Source organism: Carassius gibelio, chromosome A21 (assembly GCF_023724105.1).
Source record: "Carassius gibelio isolate Cgi1373 ecotype wild population from Czech Republic chromosome A21, carGib1.2-hapl.c, whole genome shotgun sequence".
NCBI classification, from domain to species: Eukaryota; Metazoa; Chordata; class Actinopteri; order Cypriniformes; family Cyprinidae; genus Carassius; species Carassius gibelio.
The window spans coordinates 12,635,122-12,654,193 of record NC_068391.1 but is presented as its reverse complement, the minus strand read 5'-3'; the positions used below and the strand labels follow the sequence as shown (position 1 = coordinate 12,654,193).

Here is a 19,072-nt window from a genome sequence, read left to right as displayed (position 1 = left end):
TATTAACAACACAAGTTAAATAAAACAGCAATATTTAATACATACCTTAATACATGCCAGTCAGTGCCAGATTGAGATGATGTGTCAGCATATTTCAAGAGAAAATGAGCACAGTACGACAATTTCATGATCTTGAAAAGTCATACACCGAGCCCTAACAAGAAATAATAATTAGAACGTGAAAAAATGATTAAATTAAATACGGCGCTTCTGCCTTCTGCGCCAATCGCACTCTATGTGGTCACGGTGACGCGCATGGAATACCACTGGGCGGTCACGCTTTTTTGAATGTTGAAACGAAGTCTCCGGTGGCAAGGCAAGTACGCGTGGCTCAGCAGACGGGACAGCACACCTCTCTTCATATATTCGCAAACAATAAAATGGACGGCAGATACGTGACAAATGTAGTCACACATTCAGTCATATATTTTTTTTTAAAGCTACAAGCTACTAAGCTATTTTCTTTTTCAGTTTAGGAACGCCGCGCGAACAGCTGGATGGTAACCATAGACAACGTAGCTAGCTGCAGAGCTAGCTAGACAAACTCCTTGACCACAAGGACATTTTTAATGAACCTACAGAATTTCTCCACTTTGAAGTGCAATTTTCTGCAGCACAATCCAGTTTCGTCCGGACATTTGGGAATTTTTCGTTTAAATCTCTTAATTTCACGATGCGACTCTCTGGCACCGGGTTTCTCAGCTGGCTCGCTGCGGTCTTCGTGGAGGATCACTGGAGAGAGCGGTGCTGAGCCACACTGATACCCCGATTTAAATTTTCCCGATTACTTCCAGTATTCTACCACCGGTAAGTGCCTAAATATCGCGGGTTACTGTTATATTTATTCATTACTTGCTAGTGAGACGCCTGCACGAGCGGGGAAAGTGGAGCGGCTAGAATGTATGTGCGCGCGCGCGTGCACTCGCGTCCTCTCCTATAATAAACTCTACTAAATGGCTGTAGTACATAAAAAAAACTCACGTTTACAGGGTGCTATTTTGTGCTGTTTGTTGTATTAATTGCCAATATACTGGTGTGCATTTAACGTAGAAATCGATTAGGATGTAATATTTATTTACAAGACCGTACAGTCTCTCTCTCTCGGGTGGTGGTGGACTGTTTTCTGTAGCCTACTTTTAAGGGTGCATAAACTTAGTATACCGTCACTGGATTTTATCGTTAAATTACCCTTTAATGTGAGATATGCAAAGAAACAGAGTCATTGCCCTTCATGAAGACGTTTCGTGTTCCGTAATGTGTTATAGCGATTGATTTGGTGCAGATCAAAATCCTCAGCATACGATTGTGGTTTTACGTGTACTGTTTTCTTTGGTCTAGACCAGGGGTTTTCAGTCTTATGGATGCCAGCAAATATGACCACTCGTGCCAGTGACCACATCATAAAAATTAAAAGGCATCTATGTATTTTCTTGTGTAAAAACCTGAATTAAAGTGTAAAAAAATTATACTGTTTAAAAACCTTTGGTCTAGACAAATGAGAATATGGGTATCCTTACATAAAGGTCTGGTTTTCCCTTTTGCTTTGTAGGGAGGGGTTTGCACTCACAAATCAGTATTTTAAACTAAACTCTGGTTGTTATACGTGTGAGACAGTGAAAAATGCCATCCTTTTTATCCACTTTGCTTTAGAAAAATAATGCCGTGAATCCTAAATTGCATTACAGTCTCTGAAAGATTCCCAGACTTGACATTAAGCCTGTAAAGTCAGCTGGAGGCGTCTGTGTGCTTATTAAAGCAGCTCTGTGCTCTTGGTCCTGTGCTCAAAATATTGATTTTGGTGATATAATTACAGCAATATGTATATGTATAGCTTGGGCTCTGGCCTGTGTTGTGATACAGCTTTCATTCATTAAGTTTTTCTGCAGTTACTGAGGCCAGCTACATCCAATCTAGCCTGATGCTCTAAAGAGATAGCCCATCCAAAAATAGCAAAAACTGTCACCATTAACTCCACATTGTTCCAAACATGTATGGCTTTTTAAAAAAAGAAAAAGAAAACTATATTTTGATCAATGTTGATAACCAACCAGTTTCAGTTCCTCTTGACTTCCATTGTATTTTTTTTTGTCCCGTGTGTTGTCATCAAGATTTGAATAGCTGCTAAAGCAATGAGCTGTTATTGATTGGCGGAGTGGTTGTATGCCGCTCATATTTCCAATTTCCTGCATCAGTTAGCATGCAAATTCCAAGCTACTCTAACAGTGATTCTTTGTAGAACAGTGATGCATAACTCCTTGAAATTGTCATATATTCACCACAACTGATAACAAGCAATAACACATTAAACATTTAACACTGAAATGACAATATAATTGAAGGTAAGGAGCAAGATAAGCATTTAAACTGATAACAGCCCATGTACTTGTCAACATAGGTTGCACATTGCCTAGATGTGATTGAACTGATTTGCTATCGTGTAAACCCATCGTGTCCAAAGCAACCACTTCATAGAAGAGCTCTCATATTAAAATCTTTTTTTTTTTTTTGTGCAGTTGAAGCTTTTCTTTCCCAAAAGGCATGAGATCAAATGGTTTCATTAGTTAATCTATTCTTTAACTGAGACAGGCAGTGTGGGATAAGATATTGATATCTGACCTACCTAACCAGTGAAGACAGTCCTTGTATGAATACAAATTGAATAAATATTTGTAATGTTATTACAAAATGTTTTACACGTATTACTCTTGATGGAGAAATTTAAAGCTTTGGAATGCTTCCATCCAGACGGGATTAGTTTTCCTGTTATGTTTAAGTCTTATTAGCAATGCATCACTGTGGAAGACGGGAAGTGTGTCCGTCACAAATCTATGTTGGCTTTCTAATGCCTTACTTCATGTTTCCTCCCTTCTTTCTTTTTAAATATTTGATGGTGTCATTTAGTCTTATGATTGAAGAATAGGGTCGCATTTGATTAACATTCAGGGATTCAGCCATTTATACTTGCTATCCAGCTTATTTTAAATTCTGTAAGCCTTGTCCTGAGATAAAATGAATGCTTGTAACAAAAGCCAGCAAGTTTAGATTTTCTGTAATATCCTCAGACCGTTTTAAAAATGAACCTCTCTCAGTAGACTAAGCTTAATTTGTTTGGTGAAAACAGCATATGTGATTCAAGATCACAGTGTCAGCCACATCACTGTGGTACGGGGTGTGTTGTAATATTAAAGTTTGATTCTCTCCAGCAGCCATCTGTTGTCCTTATGTGAAGGGGTTTGCATTTTTTCATGTGTACTTGGTGAATGCCTTTAGGTCATCACACTGCTCTGTGGAATGAGGAGAGAATTGAAATCTTCGAATTTAAATGTCAAAGCATATCGCTGTCCGTGTTTCTTCATTTTTTTCCCTCTCTTCACATACATTAGTGGCTGATAATGTGCGTTTGAGTTAATGGCTTTAATTCTTTGAACGAGAACAGCATTTGCTTTGTAAGTCTATGCAAACACATGCAAAACAGAATGACATAAGGCAGTGCTTTTCAGAAAGCCATTGTGGGGAGGAAGAGATTGTACAAACCTTCCTCTCAGTGGCTGAACTAATGTGATTCACCTCTCTGGAACAAACAGTAGTTAAAAAAAAAAAAGGAATTCGTTGATATTTTCAGTTGAATGGGCATGTTGTCTTAGACAGCAAGGCTAATGCAAAGTTAGCCCACTTCTGCAAGACTTGAATTCCATTTAGGGTATTCTGACATAGTTGGAAGAAAATACATTTGGGTAGTGTAGTGAACTGTTATGTTGTAGTTGTAGTGTTTCAGACAAAAACTGATTACTTCTTCCCCCTTTTTGTACTTAAAAAATATTGTTCGCTGTGTAACAACTAACCAATTAGTTCTGCTTGATTTGTAAAGGGGATCTCTGCTCAGTCATGGCCAAATGTTAAGTTTTCCGACAGGGACTTGCAGGAGCATAGTGTATCTGAAGATAGAATAATCTTGGCAGGGAATATGAGTGCTGTAATTGGGCTGCTTATTTGAGAGGGTTTAGGAGAACCTCAGAGCTGAAGGATGTTTGAATTAGGCTGACGCATTGCAGCTTAGTTAAACAGACAAATAAGTCTGGAATTGACAAAACATCAGGAAAAGATGTCGAGCAAAGTGCTGTGCAATGAACTAACTCTCCTTTAACTATGGGGAATGTGTACTGTACTCAACCTCATCATTATTGCTTTCCTGCTTAAAGATATGTTGTGTCAGCAAAGTAAATGTACATGTGTTTGTGTTTAGCTTTTACAACACTTTGTCCATGTTATGGTGGTGGGAGCACCATCCTAAGCACTTTGCAGAGCTCTTTCATTAACAGTTGGGAATACTCAGCTCAAAACGCTTGTGTAAGTGCAAGCTTTAGCTGACTGATGTGACGACTATGTGCTACTCATCATGGTTTACCTTTATAAACCTGCAAGAAGTGAGTCTGGTTTCTCAGGACTAATAAAATGTAATGGAGTGTTATATAATTATTATATTACAGTCCTTAGTACTAGTAATGCTAAGTAATAATAATAATAATTATCATTATTTATTTGTTGAAAAATCTGCGTCTATATTACACACACACACACAATATTTCTTTTTTCAAAATATTCTTTCATGAATGTGAAGTATTTCACCGTTTCCAAATATATTAAGTAGCACAACTGTTAATGACAATAAGACATTTTCAAAAATTTACCATATCATCATATTAGAATGATTTCTAAAGGATCATGTGAAATCTGGAGTAATGACGTCTGAAAATTAAGCTTTACCAAGTAAATAAAAAAATATAATTAAGTAGCTATTTTAAATTGAAATATTTTACAATATTAGCCCATGTTTTTATGGTTTTTGATCAAATAATTGCAGCCTTAGTGAAAGTAAGAGATCTTTGGAAAACATTTAAAAAAAAAAAATTCTTACCAACCTCAAACTTGTGAACAGTAGTTTATATCTATTTTCCGAATTAGAGTATTCCCGTAAATTTTCTGCTATAAATGGGAAAAACAAAGCAGTGTTCTGTATTCTCCTAAAAGTTCAGAAATGTTTCTACTGCTTACATAACCTCATACATTTGGCAAACGAAACCATACTTCAAATCCTCTCAGCAACTGAAAAGTTGGCAATTCGATCAAAGGGTTCATTGTCTATGAATAACCAGTGCTGCCACACACAAAGCCTTTTCTGAACTCTAACCCCCAGCTCTGAGGGCTAAGGACGCATTGTTAGGGAATGAGGACTTTGTCATTCCAGGCTGCATGTCCATTAATTGGTGGAATCTCATACATGGGTTTGTCCTCTGACCTCCACACTCTGGTGAGTGAGCGAGTGTGTGATGAGCATGAAAAGCATCTTATGGATTCTTTGCGTATAAGTAATTCCCACTTCGAGTGGGGATGTTTGAGAACAGCCAGGGAATTCCTACAATGGGGGATAATGTGGAAGCCTTGACAAAAGAAGTTCTCAGTCGGTATTCAATTGGCAATATGGTGTGCCGCGGAGTTCCCCTGCACAAAACTCTCATACCTTGGGAATGTTCGCACTGTTTACAGTTTACTTTGAGTGTATCTACACACTTTAAAAAGGGAATTGCTGGGAAAACTTAAATTCAATGCAACCTAATGCATTCAGGTTTGTCGGTTTTCTCAATTGTCTTAAAATTTGTCCTGAATAACACTACTTTTTTTTAATAAGTTTGAATTTGTTTGTTCACTAAGTGCTAAATTCAGTCAATAAAGTAATCAAGGCAACTGCAGATTTCTTTTTTCAGTGGATAACAAATTGATTGATAATTTTAGTAACCATAAAAGATGGCGTTTTAGTTGAATTATTGTGAAATCACAGTCACCTTACAAAGCAAAGATATTTGGGATATACATAGTTTTAGAACGTTTTACATAGACCTCAACACTTGACCCACAAACCTTAAAAATGGTGACAGTCAACAAATGTAAAAAGATGAGCTCTTGGCATCATAACACAACAAATAAAAAAAAAAATGGACAAAACAACAACAAACAGAAAAAAAAAAAAAAAAAAAATTATATAATATGGTTTAATATATTCATGAAGCAGTGCTTGCTGGGACCCTTAACATTTAAGCAGTATAATTAAATTTTACATTTGTTCAGACATCTGTGGGTTTTATTAGTTGGGAAAGAATTTGAGGGAATTCAGTTCAACATGGGTTTTTCTGTACTTTAATTTCTTAGTATTTTTACTCTAATCATCCTGGGAATTTTGTATGTGCAGTTAGTGTTTGGGCTAAAATTGGGCTTGGTTTTGGGTTACTTTGCTAAGTTGTCCTAATCATATAATATTTATTTATTTGGCTCTTGTAGAATATTTATGTATTCTGAAAGGCTGCAGAAGAGCGTTTTCTGATGCATCACTAGACCTGTTGCTATTGAAAGGACCTTCTTTAATTTATTCAAACAATCTTGTGCCTTGATCAACTCCTGAATCACTCTTGATATAAACTGCCTCTTTGATTGCTGTATTCAGTGCAAACTTCCAGCACAGCAAACATACTCCAGTTGTGGGAACGAGCAACGGGATGGATGACTCATCTGTGGAGAATCTTCAGTCTCCGTTCTGACAGCTCATTCTTCCTGTTAACTCTAATTTGACTGAAATGCAAATGGGTACTCCATACATACTACCTGTTTTGTGTCTGTTCAGTATGTCCTGTGTGGCATGTCAGTGTTATTTAAAGGGGTCACATGATGCGATTTCAATTTTTCCTTTCTCTTTGGAATGTTACAAGCTCTTGATGCATGAAGAAGATCTGTAAAGTTGCAAATACTAAAGTCTCAAATCCAAAGAGATATTCTTTATCAAAGTTAAGACTCTGCTCTCCCCCCTAAAATGGCTCATTCAAACACCCACGTCTACGTCACTATGTCGAAATATTTGTGTAATGCTGCCCAAATGTTCAAGCAAAGAAGGAAGGTGTGGTTTCAGTAACCGCAGTTAGTGTTGAATCAGCCATGCCAGGGAGATGCTGTGTGTATCTAAGCAAAAGCACTTTATTTGACCTTCTGAAAGTGCATTTAGGAATCTTTAAGATTACGTAGAACAGCGACACATTTTATGGATGACCCAGAGCTGTGGAGAGAGAGAGAGAGGTCCGACAACTCTGTTCACTCCAGTGGACCAGTTTTTTACATCAATGGCAGATCATGGAGCCGCTCAATAGTTCCCGGAAGTTAGCGCTAATACTATCAGCGCCACAGAGATGCAACAGAAGAGACAGCTGTTACTTTTAAAAGGTAAGATATGTATTATAAAATTTTATATTATCAGTACAGCTAACCAGATTACCCTATGCATTAAAACTGATTATTCCTAGATTTACGGGATGTTATTCATTCTCTTCATGAAGTTTCATCCACCGTTGTGTTATTAAGGCTTTTAAAAGTGATTTTGCTGGTGAGGAGTTATTTAATAGACTTGCACAGGATGCTGATGGACCTTAGTGACAATGAAAAGTTTGAAATAGGGGAGCAGTTTTATTTAAGAATCATGCTAGGCTAAATTTAAAAAAAATATGTACCACATTATAGAAGTAATCACAGTAAACCTGTACATTATTACTGTATTTTCTACTTAGACCTCTTAACTATTAAAGAAGTACCGTGTTAAAGGAACAGATTGAGCAAAAACATTAAACAAGATTAGTTTTCACTTAAAATTGACAAACTTAATATTTACCATGAGATTAGTAAAACGACAATGAACATTAAGATGTATTTGAACTTGACTAACATGCAAGTTTTTAAAACACACAAATGTATATTTAATTGTATTTGTATATAGAGGCTGAAGTTACCTTGGTAGAAGACCACGATGTCGTTTCTATAGCAAACACAGACTTTTACCATTGTAACCTTGTGTTTCCCATCCATGGCTCCCAAGCAGTTAGGGAAATTCCAGCTTTCATGGAATCTCCTGGCTGTACTCCTCCACATCTCTTCAGTAGGCACTGGCAAATGTTCATCTCTGAGGCAGTGCCACACTGCATCAAAGGTTTCACTCACTATCGAAGCCACAGTTGACACACCAAGTCGAAAGCTGGACGCAATAGTGTGGTACGAGTCCCCAGTGCTCAGAAAACTGAAATAGAAATAGACAAAAACTAGTTTTTAACAATGCTTCACATATGTTTTTACAACATTCATTGAAGTGAATAACAATGTAAACAAACTCACCGTAAACGCACGGCCAAACGCTGTTCTGGGTCAATTGGTTTACGGTAGTGTGTCTGTTCTTTCTTAAGCGAGGGAGCCAGTTGTTGAAGTAAATTTTCGAACTCACTGACGGACATTCTAAAATATCCCCGAAAACGCTCATGATACATTTTCAGCTCTTGTACCAGTCGATAAAACTCCCCATGTTCTTCTCTTCTCGTAACTATGGGATGTATCCAAAATCGGTGTCTTTTCCGGCGTCTTTCCTCATTCAACAGAACAATAATTTCTTCATCGCTGGAACTGGTGCTTGAAATATTCATGTTTTCTTTGTATGATTTTGACAAGAAGCGCGTAAATACTTGCTCTCTTCTGCTGAGTGAAAAGCGAGTGTCAGAAGCGTAAAGTTGCGCAGCGCCACCTTGTGTACCGGGTTATTTCTGTTTTACATTAAGCTCCATCTAATGTCAGGGAATGAATTTGCATGTTCACTCGGCTCATCGTCAGCGAAAATCGCTTGGGTGTGAACACAAAAAACGCATTGAAAAACGCTGGCGAATAACGCGCGCCGATATTCGTCCCGGTGTGTACGGCCCTTTAGCCTAAAATATGTTAACAAGACAGGCAAGGATAGCTAACCACATTAATCCTCAAATATATCTTTTAAAAACAATACTGATACAGCTGTATACCACATATACATTATTTTATAAATTATGTAAAAAAAAAAAATATATATTTTTTTTATCTACTAATTTCCAAAAATTAAGAGTTCTGTCTCTCTAACTCTGTGTATTTCAATTGCCCACTGTGAACTTCCTGGAACTATTTGAGGTCTACGTGAATCAAGCGTTTTGGAATTCCATTGAAATAACTCTCTTCTTACTATGGCTCTGGGATGACCGTTTCATCTAGCATAGGAGGTAATTCTGACTTTCCTACGACAATCTGGTGCTTCTGATCTTTAAAAAAGCATCATATGACCCCATTAAGCATTAGTGTTGTTGGTAGAATTAAAAGCGTACAACATGCTTGCTTTTGTCAGACTTGTTTCAAGCAACAACCAGTTAGCCAAAACATAATTTCAGTACCTTCTTGAGGGATATTTCTTCTGATCGCCATTAAACGTTATGACTGAGGGCACTGGGAATAACTATTGAAATTTAGTTTTTTACCCTTTGGCAAGTCGTTGATCACTTCTGAAGAATACTGAGTAATATAAACAGGGAGACTTCAATTTTAACTGTAAGTGCTGCTTCAGATAATCTCTTATACCTTTAATTGGATTGGGATGTGGAGATCAGGTCAAACAAGGTCACGCTGTGTTAAGCTGTTTCACGAGTCATGAATGGGCTGATGACAGCTAACTTGTAGATTTATATTAGAGCTGAAATATATAAATGTTAAAATTGAACACAGAGTGGCTGCTCTGTCTTTTCAAGTCATTCGCATTATACTGGTCTTAAATGATGTGCACACAATGCTTAAACAGTTTTAAGATGTACTTTTCTTTGAGCAGTGTTTGGTTAGCCTATAACTTATTAGACAGCCCAGATATTTGAGTTAGTGTTTACTATTGAGCTGTTAATTTCAAATTTACACAAAGGTCAGAGGTGAAACTTCTGTGTTGTGCATGTTTGTACGTCTAAAGGATGGCCATTTTAACTGTATCTTTTGTGTCAGTACTCATCATATTCGACAGAGCTGCTGTTATTTGAAATCTTTGTTGATTAGCACATCAAGTGAAATGGCCAAATACTTTATTTTAAAATGTGATACTTTAAGTTAGAGTGATGTGGTAAAGAGCATTTGCTGTGATCTAGGATTTTTCAGAATCGATGTAAATCTTGAGTGAAACCACGCCTGACAGAATTAGGACACACAGAGCAATTTAGGCTTGTAAGACAACGAAGAACCGCCTATACCAACACTGATGTTATCTGCCATCTCTGCTGGGAGCTGCTTCATTAAAGGTGAACTGTCCTGGCTTGCTTAGCCGAATGGCCTTTTTTACACTTTATTCCTAGTTAAGTTTTAGTTTTGACTGCTTGAGGTGTTTATGTCATATGCAAGAGATTCTGGGTCACATCTCACGTCTGACCTGAGCCCTTTTAAAACAGCAGGATCTATCAGCCTGACAGAGATGATTGCCGTTGTGTGTGTATATATATATTTTTTTTCATAAAGCCCTTCTTGTCCATGATCTAACGTTGCCTTTTAAAAACACCTTTATTCTTTGAAATTAACTCTGAAAACATTATTTAACATAATTAGGCGTATAAGTTCTTCATTGGGTAAGTTATGCATTTTCTTTCAAGTCAAGCTGATTAGCCCTTGTAATTTTCCCCAAGATTGTTGAATTGAATTTCAAAACAAATGTCTATATGCATAAACCATTGGCTTTCTGTTCTGTACCAGTGAACTGCTTCCTGAGGACACAGACTTGTGATATTATGGATTGAGACTCATAAATTAATCATTAAAGACTGAATGTTTTCATTATTCATCTGCACATTTAGGCAATAACAGCCATCAGTTAGATCTCATTGGTCCACTCTGGTTTAAAGTGTCAGGTTTTCCATGGTAGAATTCTTCCTTTGACAGTTTTAAGCTTTATAAACTATTGCACTGGTATATTGACACCAAATAAAGTGTATTTGGAATTATGACATGTATTTTATTCCAAGATAACTTGTTTTGGCCAACTTGTTTTTGCGGTATACATGTAACATCCCAGAATGCACTTGTGCACAATGTGTCTTTAGCTTAGCAATATGCTAAGCTCTAACTATGTAGAGAGTTCCAATTTTGTTGCTAATGAGGTTTCGTGTTAGTTTGGATGCTGCTAGTTTGGGTTTGGAACACATCCATACTGTGCTATATTATGAAGTCAAGACCAAACCACTGTCTTATTGCTTTTTGCCATTTCTTTTCTTTGCTCTTGAAGTACACTTGGGTAAAGTTTACTTTCCCTCTGGAGTGTTTTCATGCCACAGGCTGCCCTGGGTTCTTTGATCAGCTGCTGGCACGGAGTGATCGTGGATGGATCCAGCCAGCTGCCCAGGGTGAGACTGATTTTATTCTGTTCCTGATAGATGCACGACCTCCAGACATTTCTCGAGCTTTATTGATAGAGTTTGCAGTGACCTCTTTTTTTGTTTTTTCAGTTTTTCTTGTCCCATTTCTTTCTCAAAACTCACTTGAATGCTCACTTGAACCCACACCAAGTTGTGTTATTCTTTTGTGAAACTGCAAAGGCTTTGATATGTGCTTATTTAGTTGTACATTGGAGATCGAAAGCTGCTTGTCTCTTCAACAGTGGGCCTTTCTCAAAGCCATCTTGTGGAGTTTTTCTTGCTCGCTGAGGAGGTCACAGAAAAGTCTCTTGTAGGCTAAGTTTTGTGAGACGTCTTCTACCGAGTGGTGCTCTGATCTCTATCATGCTGCACAGTCAACCTAAAAACACATTTGAACTCTGCCTTACTGACTTACCTTTGCAAGAAAACATTTTTTTTTTATTTATGATGGGGTTTTATTTATAGTGATTGTGACAAACCATCTGCAAAGCAAAGTTATTTTTGGAGGTATAGATGCTGGGATTTGTCAGCTCTCAGATGCAGTGCTGAATTAATGAGCATTGACCTGTCCTTGGATGTGACTCGCACCTGGACTCTGCAGGCATGTCAGTGTGATCTGCATAGCTCTGGATACAAATAATAACCTGGGTCATAAACTGACTCTGTAAAGGAGGAGACTTCCTGTTAATTTCTTATAAGAACTGACTCATCTGACATTTATAATCAACAGCTTTCATATAATATATATCTGATAAAATTTAATGTCAAAGATTATTTTCGCTTTATCTGTCAGATATTTAAATTTTATGTAAGCCAGGTTTTTTAATTGATCACATCCTTTCTCAAGCAATGTCTGCCAGATAAAGGTCAAGCGAAGACATAAAGACTCTAAACGGGAAGAAATGTTGCTGGCCAGAGGAGTAGAATGGAAAGCACTGGTATTTTGTCAGGAACATTGACTTTGTGACTCGTGGAACAAGCAAGTGTAATAAGCCTGCTTGTTCACTCTCTCAGATGCTTTGAAACTTAGTATCTTTTCCAGCTTCTGGAGATAAATATGTAGTATTCAGAGCGATTACACAGGAACTCTATTGCTTCTTGCTGGATCCTGTGGCGCATTTTCACAACAGTGATTTTGGCTTGTGGTTTTATTTATTGATGCTAGATGAGAATCTGCTTTTGGAAGTGTTTGCTTGTAACAGCAAACATAGCAGGCCCTTGTTTAAATATAGAAATGGAATATGAATAACATAGGGCCCTATGAAATCAGTTTTATTAGTATGTTTTTAAGTATATTTTTTCAATTATTGGTGATGCTATAGGCTCTCTTTCACGCACCTCTGCGGTTTTAAACACCAAAAAGTTATGCTATGACAAAAACAAAGAGTCTCTCTCTTGCCCCACCCATGCACGATAATATTGTATATCGTCGATCTCACGGGATTTGAAAAATCTTCATATCACCCAACACCTGTACCTGTGCATTTCTGTGAATGTAATATGATTCTAGTTTTACTCAAATCAAATGGTCAAATGCTCATGAAGTGACTCTCGGAGCAGTTCTGGAATTGTTGTTCATATGTTTATGTCCTCATTTAGTGAGTTTATGTCCTCATTTAGTGTGTAGTAAATTAAATCAGGCATCTCAGCCATTAATTAAAGCCCCTTTCACACTGCCATTCCGGCAAATACAGGGGTAAAGTGTTCCTGTAATTGTTCCCTGGTCGCTAGATTTGACACTTTCACACTGCCAGTGATGACCCGGTATATGTGCGTGCTTTCACACACAACCCTTGAAGATCCCGTAACGACACGTGACATCAGCGCGTGACGTGTAATGTACGAGTCGACAACGCTTGGCACGTTATACTTTAACTGAAGCAAGCAAACGATCTCGGCGTCAGCGCGGAAAGTGAGGAACTAACTGATCTCTGCTTCATTACAGTTTGCACATATGTTTTCGTCGTGAATGTTGATCTTCCTTCAAAACAGCCGGTAAAAGAGTCGCGCGATAACGCGCGTCATCACTTCCATACGGACTTAGATCTGGCTTTTGTTCACACAGCGCTCGTTCCGGATCGATTACCGCAATGTTACTAGGTCCCCGACCCGGGTTCGATTCGGTAATCAATTCCGGGACGTGGTTGCTTTCACACAGAAGGCGACCAGGCAATGTTACGGGAATATTGCGGGTCCGACGTGCAGTGTGAAAGGGGCTTAACTGAGACATGCAGAACATGCAGGGTTCATATTTAAATCTTTTCTGCCTGTCGATTCCTATGCACTTTTTTTTTCTATATCTGTGACCTAGTGATCTGCCAGGACCTTGCTTGCTAATTGAAGCGCTCCAAGTTTGGCAACTTTTGAGGTCAGATGCCCAAAAAGCTAAGTATAATATCTGTAACTGCTAAACATGTTGCAAGAGAGGTGTCACCACCAACATGACAAAGCACTTTCATTTAATAGATCGTAAAAGTTTGTGAACACGATTTAAACACCAATGTGATTTTATTCCTAAATTACAATGATTTTCCTGTTTCATTTCTCCACCTTTGACATGTGCAATCAATGTTGTGATCTCTTGTTGGTTCGTCCATGCAGCGTACGATCACATCAGTGTGTTTTGAAGATTTGAACATTTACATTTGCATTCGTGCCGCCATTGTCCTTAAAGAGAGCAGCTGTCATCTATCATGAATGAAACCGCTTCAGTCTTTTCAACCACACAGTATCATTATTTCTGTTACAAACATTCAGATCACTAAGTACTGGAATAAAAGTTTATTACAGTTCAGATATAAACTCTGATGTGTATGGTAGTGATTAAGATTAGTAAGAAGAGTAAATATTCTTTTGAAAGTAATTTGATACTTCAAATGAAGATTTATCTTTCAATTGTTACGCCAGTAAGTGGCGAAAAGAGGGGGTTGTCAAGATATATTTGTCTTTGAATCATACAAGAGATTCGTTCAAAAACGTTGATTCATTCAGTAAATTAAACAAGTACATCTTGAGTGAGCCATTGAATTATTTATTCATAAATTACATGTGATTTTGTTTAGTTGTCTGTTTTTTCTTCAGAATCATGAGAGAACCACAAAAAATAATAAATAAATAAATGTATCCAGAATAATGCAGTTTTTATGGTTGGGACAAAAATTCAGATTTATATAAAAAAGTTTGTCGCTTGCTGCTTTGTCCTTGGAGTGATGTGATTTTTTTTTTTTCATGTATTTCACTCTTCTAATGTGAGGAGCCCAATGCGAGTTTGTGTATTTGCCTTTTCAGAATGTTCAAAAAATTATCAGTGGTTAAAACTTCCTTCGGTAGGGCGTCCTGCTGTCATCTTTCAAAACAAGGAATTTGATGTTTGCAAGGTCTTCAGGGTCAACTGTCCTCAGCTTCCTCTAGTGTGCATAATAGCCCGTTCTGTTGTAAGAAAACTGTGCCCTGTGCTGTCACCAGCCTGCGTTCTCCTTTTATCTTAGATTTATCCTCTGATATCAGTGCGATATCTTATGCTGTCTTACTGAGGCACAGACTTTCCTCAGCCATGTGTCAAACAACCTGTCAATCAAACAGTCATATTTTGCTTTTAAACAGTGAATTTTCTTTTAGGGGAATATTTACTGGCTTGCTTGTATTGTAGAATGAAACATGCTAATGAATGCAGTTTTGTTGTTTCAAACTTGAAATTGTAAAATATTACAGATCGTAAACAATAATAGTTACTTAGGAATAAAACCCATGAGTAAATATCTTTCTTAATTTAAAATTCTGTAACAAATGGAAAGTTAGAATAGCTTGGCCTATATATTTTGTTTAATACGTTAAAATACAAATAATTAGTTTTTATTTAATTATTTTCTTTCTTTGTTGTTGGTTGAATATAGTGGTTCTTTTGATTCACACTGATATAAAAAGTACTCAGTTAGTGTGTAATATAATATGTTAATCTATATGTATATATTTTATGTATATTTATAGCTTTAATTTGAATATCAAATAAATATTTTTACAAGATTTAGAAATTGCGTTATTATTTCGACAAGCCCACTTAAAAACTGTACATTTGATGATTGTTAATACTTAAATATTGATCTGTGAGAAGACTCTTTTAATTTGGCGATGATGCTTTAACTGCTCTTCATAGTGACATGTAAAATAGGCCTCCCTTAGAGCTACCATCTTCACTATAATCATGCTTAATCATACTCATGCCAAGATGTTGTAAGCTGCAAGTTCACTCTTTGAAAGGCGTCAAGTGGAGTTCATATTTGTTGTGTCTTCAGCTGGGTTCTCTTTCCTGTTGGAATTGAATGTTATTTACAAACTTCATGCACATTGGCTGGTTGGAAGAGGTTGAATTTAGATATTATGGGCAGGTGTAATGTTCCAGCCCTTGGGACTGCAGAAGGGAAGATCAGATTTCTCCTGATGGGTGCAGGGGTATTGATTTAGTGTCAAATGGTGTGGAAGCTGGAATGGTTTGATGCAGGATTCTCAAGGTTCCTTTATCTAATGTGAATGTCAGTCAGACAGAAGGACACAAGGATCTTGCTTAAGGTTATGGATGAGCAAAGTAAGTTACTGAATATAAATTTGTTTTGTCTGAGAGAACTTATCAAGGAAGTTGTATCATATTTTGTCATTCCTGTAATGTTTTTAGCAGTAAACATGCATTACACTCAGACTGTCTGTGGCTTCTCAATGACATGTGCAGCAGTCCTCAGAGCGGTGGCCTATTTCCTCCTCTGCTCTGTTATGAATTACTTCATGAAAGCATGCTGCTCGCAGAATTAGGGTCAGGGCTTTTTAAAAAGACAGATCAAACAGGTCTGTCTGATGAGAGAGATGGTGCAAACATAGAGAGAAAATCCTGTCATTGTGCAGCTGAAATCAGAATTTTAGAAGCGCCATACCATGCTTTCCCTAGACTTTTGTCCGTTGAATAAAAAGTGAACATTGTTTTCCAGTAAAAATATCTACCATACCATATCAGTACTTATGTATATCTGTATTTTATTTACTATTATCTAAAGTACTATTATCTTAATATTATTATGATTTAGTATCGAATTTTGCAATTTATCAGCCAAAACAAGAAAATAATATAGTCTTCCTGTTTCAGGCTGGTAATTCAAGTGGTGCCATATTTCACTCCTCCTCCGTTAGGCCACTAATTTTATCCCCTCTATACATGCAGCTTTCTGCAAAAGTCTGCTTTTCTATTTTTACTGAGTAAATTAGTCCTAATTAGACCATTCAAGTAGTCTAAAGAATCGGCTCCTACATGTGCACCCTGAGGTACTGACTGATTTTGTTCTCATTTAAATCCAGACCAGAAACCATAGATGTAAGAGCTGCATTTTATGAACTGCTCGTATACTTGAAAAGGAGTGTTGGCCTGTTTTTTTTTTTTTTTTTTTTTTAATTGTACAGGAAGATCATGTCGGGTGACTGTTGTCCTAAATGTAATCTCACTAACTTCACACCATTGTGCACTCTAGATCAGAGAGACTCATGTAGTAGTTAATTGAGAAGATTGTGTAGCAAATGAGAAATCAAGAATTAACACTGCTAAAGGATATTAATGGTGTTTATTGGCTTTTAATAGCAACGTTAAAGGATATTAGAATACCTTTGCTTCAACATTTCAGTTCACTTTCTTTTAGTATGCAAATTTTTGTCATTTTTATTACGGTGCCAACTTGCACTTTGCATTAGCGAGTAGAAACAAACAAATGAGTTAGCTACATTTCATGTTACAGTATATTGCTTTGTAGTTTGTGAAATTTCATTTAAAGCTTTATTTGGAGCCAGCATGCTTAAGAAAGGTCAATTGGGAAATTATTACTTCACTTTTTTTCCCTTCCTGGAGGAAACAGTATGTATTTGCTTGCTCATTATTACGTTTATTTTAAATATAGCCATAGCTTGAATTTCTGTCGAAACTAAAACGAGGTTAGACACAATTTGATGAAGCAATTAAGCATAATGATGCATCCATGCATGCAGACATAACCTATTCTTCCAGCACACTGAGGGATAATTAATGTCAGCGACACAGGCCATGGATCTGATTGTGCATTTGAAACATACTAGTGCATTCAATCCAGCACTGCATCTAAGTGACAGAGGTTTCACTTCCCAAAAACACCTTTCCATAGATAACTCGGAGTCAGAGCAGGATTTTGTGTTTTGGCCTTGCAAGGAGACATACTTTAAGCAACAGACTTTTGGTTCAGTTCTCCGTGTAATGAGGCAGTGTATCATTCTGTCTTTCTTAGCAAAGATGCCGATGAAATAAAAGTGAGGCCCTGATGAAACACACAGTCTCCGTTTCATGAATATTTATGTCGTATGCTGGTGGTTGACGGCCTAGATTTCTCTCTGTGTCTCTTTAAAGGAGCTGGGCTGGAGAGAAGAAGAAAATTCTTTGCATTTAATACGAGAGAGGGATGCTTATCAGGCCTGTGAATCTCTGCTGGAAGAGTTTAGGTGAGGTGCTGTTTCTGTTTAGCGACAGGATGGCACTGACAGGATTATCATGCCATGTTATTTCTACCTCATTAATCAAAGGAAGAGGTGTGACAATGAGATCTTGACAGTTCACAAAGAATTTAATTTATGTGGGGGCCTCACGCAGTTTGTGTTCATGGTTGGCCAGCGGGTCTTTTGATTGACCACGTTGTTCACACTAAATGTGATGTTGATGATAATCACAGCCAGTCAAAAGAGATTTCAAGTTAATATCCAGTTAGATGGAGCAGGATTTTGGACCAGTAAGATTTCACGAGCTGGGCTATGCAGCGCAACATCAGAAACCGAAACAAACATGTACCGCCACTCAGGTGCAAATAGGATTCATTGAAGCTTGATAAACAGGACACTCAATGCTAACTGGCCACATTTGTTAAGTGGTGGGTAGATGGACAATAACTACAAGGAGTCTTCATTATCAGTTATCGCATTGAGTTAGAGTCCTCCGAAGGCCATTGTAATATGCTTGCTCACTATCTTGTTGATAAACAGTCTAACTGGTTTCATTTATCTCTGTCTGTGGCACTCCACAAGATTCCTGAGTTTCAGCCTTCAAGCCTTGGTGTCTGAAGTGTGAAACTGCATCAGACTGGCAGAATTTTCTCATTTAGCTTCTGTAGAGTTTATTTAGCTCTGAACCTGGCTCCAGAAAGTAGTGATGAACTACAATAAGTGAAATCACTAAAGCGCTCCACAGAAGCACTGCAGAGGCCAAAAAAGAAAATTAGCCTCAGTGCCCAGCTTCGTCTGAGTCATTTTACATTCTCATCTGTTTTTATTGCTTTTCCTCTGTTGTTTTGAATCTCTTATTGTTTTTTTTAGTTTTTTTATCATGTTGCTTTGCCATAATAATAGACCACTGCTGTTATCAGTTTCTATCAACAATGTCATTTTGCAAGAAAATAAACCTTTTTATTTTTGCTTTCAATTCATTCTATTTTGGCATTAAAATCTAAAATCAATAGCAATCAATAATATCAATATAATAATTTTTGTATAATATTAATATTAATAATATTAAAGTTTCCATTTGTGTATCACTGATATAGATAACAGCGCTTTACAGTGTTCGCTTTACATAAGTGAAACAGTTGCAGAATTTATTTTCCAAGCTTTGTAGTCTCTGGCCTGATAGTGACCTGCAGCCCACGCAGGGGCTGCGTTGTTGGACAGTGGGCTGCTCTCTCCACGACCCCACTCTGCTGGATTTCTACAGCCGATCTGGTGAAGCTGTAGGTTTCTAACCCGCATTGTTTGGAGTGGAGAGTCTT

At 37.4% G+C, this 19,072-nt stretch overlaps 1 protein-coding gene across 3 annotated transcripts in view; it reads left to right on the top strand.

Annotated features, from left to right (window-relative positions):
* Positions 1-296: 296 nt before the first annotated feature.
* LOC127941808 (rho GTPase-activating protein 32-like) overlaps positions 297-19,072 on the top strand; it is an 87,613-nt gene continuing 68,837 nt past the window's right edge. For 2 of the 3 annotated variants that reach the window (XM_052537242.1, XM_052537241.1), the window contains exon 1: positions 297-807. The gene's annotated coding sequence lies outside the window, so the exon portion shown is untranslated. The remainder of the gene's footprint in view (positions 808-19,072) is intronic. The other variant, XM_052537243.1, reaches the window with a different exon arrangement.